The sequence below is a fragment of the Tiliqua scincoides genome, chromosome 8 (assembly GCF_035046505.1).
Source record: "Tiliqua scincoides isolate rTilSci1 chromosome 8, rTilSci1.hap2, whole genome shotgun sequence".
In the NCBI taxonomy this organism is placed as follows: Eukaryota; Metazoa; Chordata; class Lepidosauria; order Squamata; family Scincidae; genus Tiliqua; species Tiliqua scincoides.
The window spans coordinates 20,210,936-20,216,935 of NC_089828.1; the positions used below are offsets into that span (position 1 = coordinate 20,210,936).

At 46.4% G+C, this 6,000-nt stretch overlaps 1 pseudogene; it reads left to right on the forward strand.

The window, feature by feature from the left end:
• Positions 1-1,733: 1,733 nt before the first annotated feature.
• Positions 1,734-1,844, forward strand: LOC136659744 (5S ribosomal RNA; annotated as a pseudogene).
• The last annotated feature ends 4,156 nt before the right edge of the window (positions 1,845-6,000 follow it).

A 6,000-nucleotide genomic window follows, 5' to 3' on the forward strand; every position in this document is an offset into this window, starting at 1 on the left:
TCTAGCCCATCATGCTTTTCTCCTCCTCCTCTTTTCTCCTTCCTCTTTGGCTTTGTTCCCCAATTCAATCTTGAACCAGGAGGTGGGATAAGAAGGAGTGGCAAAGGGTGATGAAAGCAAGTGGGTGGACAGAGAGAAGCAGTGAGTTATACAAACCAACCCTGCCCAGTCTGCCCACCTGAACCAACCATCTCTGCCAGCCTCGTAGAATGAACATGTTGGCAACAAAACTGTATGAAAGTTTATAATTTTTTCCCCCAGAACCCCTTGCATGGCCATTTCTTTTCAGAAGGGGAGAAAATGTAATCAATAAATATTTAAATAAAATCACATTGAAAAAGAAAAATGCATCTCACTTTTGCACGAAGCTTCTACTGTCACTTGTGCTGTGGAGCCGGCTCTCCAAATCAAGCCCTTCCAAGCGAGTCTTGCATCAAATGGGGAAAGACCCAACCGTGAAATAAAGACAAGGGACCCTCTTCAAAATCAACGAGTCTCTGCAAGAAACATTTCTGGAGCGCAAACCCCCTACCCAGAAGAGTGACATTTGGATTTGTTGACATATTGCACAGAGAGGGTGTATAAAAATAAATTGGATTTTTTTTTTAAAGTTTTCCTTGAGAAACTCTTTCCTTGTGCTAAGGGGACAAGGCGAGAACCTGAAAATAGACAATTAATGAGATAATGGGATGCTGCCTGTCACCTCCTGTCCAATGGGATTATCTGATGGCTAATTATGGACAGATTGTGATTAATGTGATTATGGATTGGATATTAATCTGATTCTGGATTGATCTAGTTATGTTTTAGTCTGCTCCAAATGGTTAATTGGATCTGAGATAATAGAAACACAGCTTGAAACAGATTTTGCCACATCAGTTGATGAAGGATCTTCCATACTGGTTGGGCTTTCGAGCAGTAAATTATTTACCACCACCAAGGAAGCTGTTCACCAGGAGAACACAGACGTTCATTTAGTTTTGAAGAACGCCTGAAATTAAAATCAATATCTTTTTTTTAAAATCCTCTTTGACGAAAGCAGCATATGTAACTTGCAAACAAGTGGGAGGTGATTAGAGCATTGTCTACCCAGTGTCTGGTTTTACCTTCAACGTCTATATTGTATGGGCAGCATAGTATAGTCCGCTGTGCTCTGTGCTTCAGCCTTGAGGTCACCAGGGGTTACCTGCACCTTGTAAAGACAGCTTCTCCAAGCGGCTGGCCCATCCACAAGGCTGACTGAGGCAGTCACTTCAGGTGCCCCCCCCTCCCCGCATCCACCACTTATCTTCCTTTAACTTCTTAGATTCAAAAATGGAAGGAAGTGGAAGAGGAAGAATAGAAGAGATGGTGGGCCAGAGCAACATGTTCTCATGAATGGTGTGGCATGTTTCTTCAGGCAGTGAACCCTGCTATGAAAATAGGGACATTATCAAGGCTAGTCCACCCATAAGGACAAGGGGCAGTGAGCTCAAATGACAGACTAGCAAGAAATGAATGCCCACCAGCACCTGCCCTCCTCTGCTGCTCCACCTCCTGCTTTGTGGATTTGAAAAGGAAGAGGGGAATGGAGACACTCTAGCCCACCACTCTTCTGTCCTCCACACTTCCTTTTCCACGCCTTTCTTATCTTCCTTGTCAAATCCAGAAAGCAGAAGGAACGGCAATGGAAGCAGCAATTGACATGCTGCCAGATAAGGGGGTTGGTGCTCTTGTGGATCCTGACCCAGGACGCCAACACCAATCTGGTTGCCTGATCTCATCTGATCTCAGAAGCTAAGCAGGGTCAGGCCTGGTTAGTACTTGGATGGGAGACCACCTGGGAATACCGGGTGCTGTAGGCTTATACCATAGTCTTTCGAGACTGAAGGTTGCCAACCATTCCATAGCTCCAGTCCCTCGCTTACCAGGGCTCCTCTCTCTGCAAGTCTTTGAGGGAGTAGGAACATTTCTCTTTGGGTTTCTCAACCACTGAGTCCAGTTCACCCTCTGATAATGTGGTCAGGGCCACTGCTATTATTAGGCCAACTAAGCAGCTGCTTAAGCTGCAGACCTTAGAGGGGCACATTTATACTTATTCTTGCAATAAACTTTAGCCTTTCCAAGTGGTGTGCCTTTCATTATTTCATTAATTTTCTACAAAACATTTGTCTCTGAAAACTGAAGTGGGCAATTTTGGGCTGAGGGAGCACATGTAGTTAGCCTTGCTGGGTTGCAAAATAGCCTGGCACCAGCTCTGAAACCTGGTGTTCCACCAAGAAATAAGGCAAGAATTGAACCAGAACTGACGCAGCTCTTCTAACAAAACTAGGTTTATTTGCAAGGACAACTTTGGGAGTGACATTCCTCTTGATTATTCAACATCGTGGTCCAACCACAGCTCAGTACTATCTCTACCTTTGTGGATGGTTCCCAGATCAACAGAAGTGGTGGGACACTGTTGCATTCTGGCTCCATCATGTCCCTGCTTACTCCACCTTACCAAGTGGCTCACCAATTGCCTCTACCACTCCTCCTCCTGCTCCTTAGTGTTGGAAAGGAAGAGAGGAGCAAAGTGGAAGTATGGAGGGGAGGTCCATCACTCTCCTCCACGCTTCCTCTTCCACTCTGTACTGTACTTCCTTTTTGAGTACAGACAGCCAGAGGAAGAAGCATAGCAGAGGCAGGCAGAATTAGGGCTGGCTTCAACCCAATTCCACAGCTTTGGCTGAATAGGGCCCCATGCGTGAGGGAGCCCCTCAAAGAGGCAGACTGGGCCACCGGCAGCCAGCACTTTACATGCAGGCAAGTTTCCATGCAGGAGCTAGCATAGCAAGCAGAGATTTCATGTGGTCCACCCACCCACTCCTGAGTCCAAAAGCACCAAAATTGGCCCCTAGAAGCAGTTGATGGTGATGCCATCAAAATGCTGCTACCTACTTCTGGGTACAGCCATCAGCCCCCAGCCCCAGGCTCACTGCCACCGCTGCACCTCAAGTAGGAAGGGGGCCAGCAGAGGTGGAGGCCTGGCCCTGGGTAGAAAGCACCCCTCCATCTACTCCCTGAGACAAGAGTCTCACATGGCCTCATGCACAAGCCAACCCAGTTTGAAAGTCCTAAGTGTTTGTAGATAACAAACAGCACAGAGGCCTGTGCTGCCATCAGCCATAAAGTACTTGGGGATCAAAATGTTAGTATTGTGGTTGAATTATAAATCCCTCTCTCCCTTTGGGGGAGCGAAATACCACACTCCTGGTTTTTTGCCTCACATTTTTGGGAGGACATTTTCCCTTTGTCCTTTGTATGTGCAGAAGCTTTCCACAGGACGTCAGATCCAGCAAGGCAAAGCGAAAGAGACTTGCTGTCAATGCCATTCCCCAAGTGCACATTGTAGACTTTAATGTCTTGTGTGTGTGTGTGTGTGTGTGTGTGTGTGTGTGGGTAGCCAAAAGGAACCTTTCCAAAACAACCCACATGGAAAACACAGAGCAACGTTGCCAGGGTTTCAAACTGTATCCAGTATCAAACTTCTGATTTTGACGTTTGTTTGCAGTCATCTGTGGTCTGGAGAGGAAGAGGCTTAACTTGGTTGAGACCCAGAAATCCAGAACTTTGAAGCAAGGGGCTCTCTGGGGAAGAGGGAAGGAAAGAAAGTGAGGTTCGACAAGCGTTTATTTTTTAATGAATCCCTTCTTCTTTACCAGCCCACTGCAGCTCACTCACTATTCCAGTGTGCGATCGGTAACCGTTTTGCTGTGAAACCAAGTAAAACATCAAATATTGTACTGATTTCAGTATTACACTGGCTAATGGCTTGCTTATTTTTTAAATAAAAATATTTTAAATGAGTCTTCCTCCCCCCCAAATTATTTGAGCTGCTTGTTTCTGTGAGCCAGTACGGACCAGTAAATGGAAAGCAAGCCATTACCTGTTGGGATCAGTTCCTCAACTGTAAAATGGGAACAAACAGAGGGTGAGGAGAAACAGCAAGCTCCCCCCCCCAACATGGACTCAGTTGCAACTAACCCCCATTTGGCTCCATTCTCCAGGAACTGCCTTGATTCACTTGGTCATTTCACCTGGCCCTTGGATGGGTTTGGATGATACCATCTGACCTAGCCCCCTACTGCTTGATTATGGATATGGGTGAGACTGTTTCAGGCCCTGTTCTGGTGCACTTTCCAGATCTATTAATTCAGGGAGGAGGGGTGTCTTGTGCTTCTGCACACTCCTGATTGTATGGTAAGGGGCCAGCACAAACAGTATCATCTCAACCAATCTGAAATCATTATGTACGAAGGAGTTTTTACTCTTCCCAGAACTTTGGGTATCTGCTGAAACAGGTACCAAATACCATCCCCCACTCCTCCACCTGCTGCCACTTGGCCTGCCATACTCTTCCTCCTTCATAGTGAAGGATGAAGATAAGGTGCAGTGAGACAGATGCGGAGAATGGCACTGCCCCCCCTATCCTGCCACCCACCACATCCATTTCCATCTACTCTTGGAAGGGACAGTCTTGCCTCTTCTCTCCTGATTCTTAAAGCATCATATATCTTAGCTTGGAAGCCATCCTTTTAAATTGTATATTTTATTTTATTATATTTTATTTGCAGAAAGACAGTACATCAATATACAGTAGTCATTTCACAAACTTCTTAGGGCTCTTGGGCAGGGGGAATATACCACCCCACTACAACAATCCCTTCTGGAGAGAGGAGGGTATGGATTGCAGCCCTAGCTCTCGCCTTACATTAAAGTAGTGCTATGGCCATAAATATCATGCTTCATTGGAGCCAGTGGTCTCCTGACCACTGTCTGTTTCATGTCAATTTCAGTTCAAGGGTGACAAGAAAGAGCAAAAGTCACCATAAGACCTCTCCACAATGCCTGGCTCACTGCTGGTATGAACCAAAATGATTACAGCAACTGAAATAGGAGACATATTTAAAACCAAACAAGAAGCAGCATAAGGTCTTATACACTTCTGGGTATATTCTTTTATTTATTAATCCCAGTTGGTAAGACTCATTTCCTTAATAGGCTCCTGCTAATGGACTCTAATGAGTCACTTTTGAGGTTAATCAGATCCCAAGGGCTCTTTTCTCTTATTTCGACTTATTAAAACCTAGTTCTCCTTCATTGTCTCCCTTTTCACAGCACCAGTTCTTATTAAGCTTACCTTGTTCTTCATTATCCATTTTCTTGTATCCTTGGGGCTCAGTCAAGACCGCCCAGCAAACTGATGTGGTGTGCCAAATATCACCTAGGTGTAGCTTGGTGACTTGCTACTCCTAGTTGCTCCTCCTCCTCCCTGGGTTTGAAAAGGAAGATGGGAACAGGGAGGAAGTGTGGAGGAGAGCAAAGGGGTGGGCTAGAGCCTTGGCACAATCCTAACCCCTTATGTCAGTGCTTTCCAGCACCAATGGGACATGTGCTGCATCCTGCATGATCATGCATCCTACCAATCATGATGGCTGTGTAGATCCTTCAGGTTCAAGAGTAGTATATCACTGAATATCAGGTGCTGGAAGGCAACACTGGGAAAAGACTATCTTCATGCCCTTCAAGCTTGTGAGCTTCCTGGAGTCATCCCACTGGCCCCTGTAGGAAGGAGAATGCTGCACAAACTGGACTTTGGGGCTGATGTTCTTATGAGAGGTTATGTAAACTTATGACCCACCCACCAGCCCTTAATTATGGCAGCTAAGAATAGAACCTCCCTGTTCAGTTGCAGTCTACCTCTGAATACTGGTTGCAGGGGAGGGGGGAAACAGAAGACCAGGATCTCTCTCTCTCTCTCTCTCTCTCTCTCTCTCTCTCTCTCTCTCTCTCTCTGGGCTTGGAAGGGATCTGGAATGTCTCCTGACAGGAGGTGGTTCATTTCTCCGACAGCACCTGGACACCTCGTCTCAGCCCTGGACAATTCCTCCTTGGCCACCGGCGCCTTGTCTCCTGGAAGATCAGAGCCCTTTTCCCCGAGCGCCTGGAGCCCTTCTCCCAGCAGAGGTCCCTGCATCC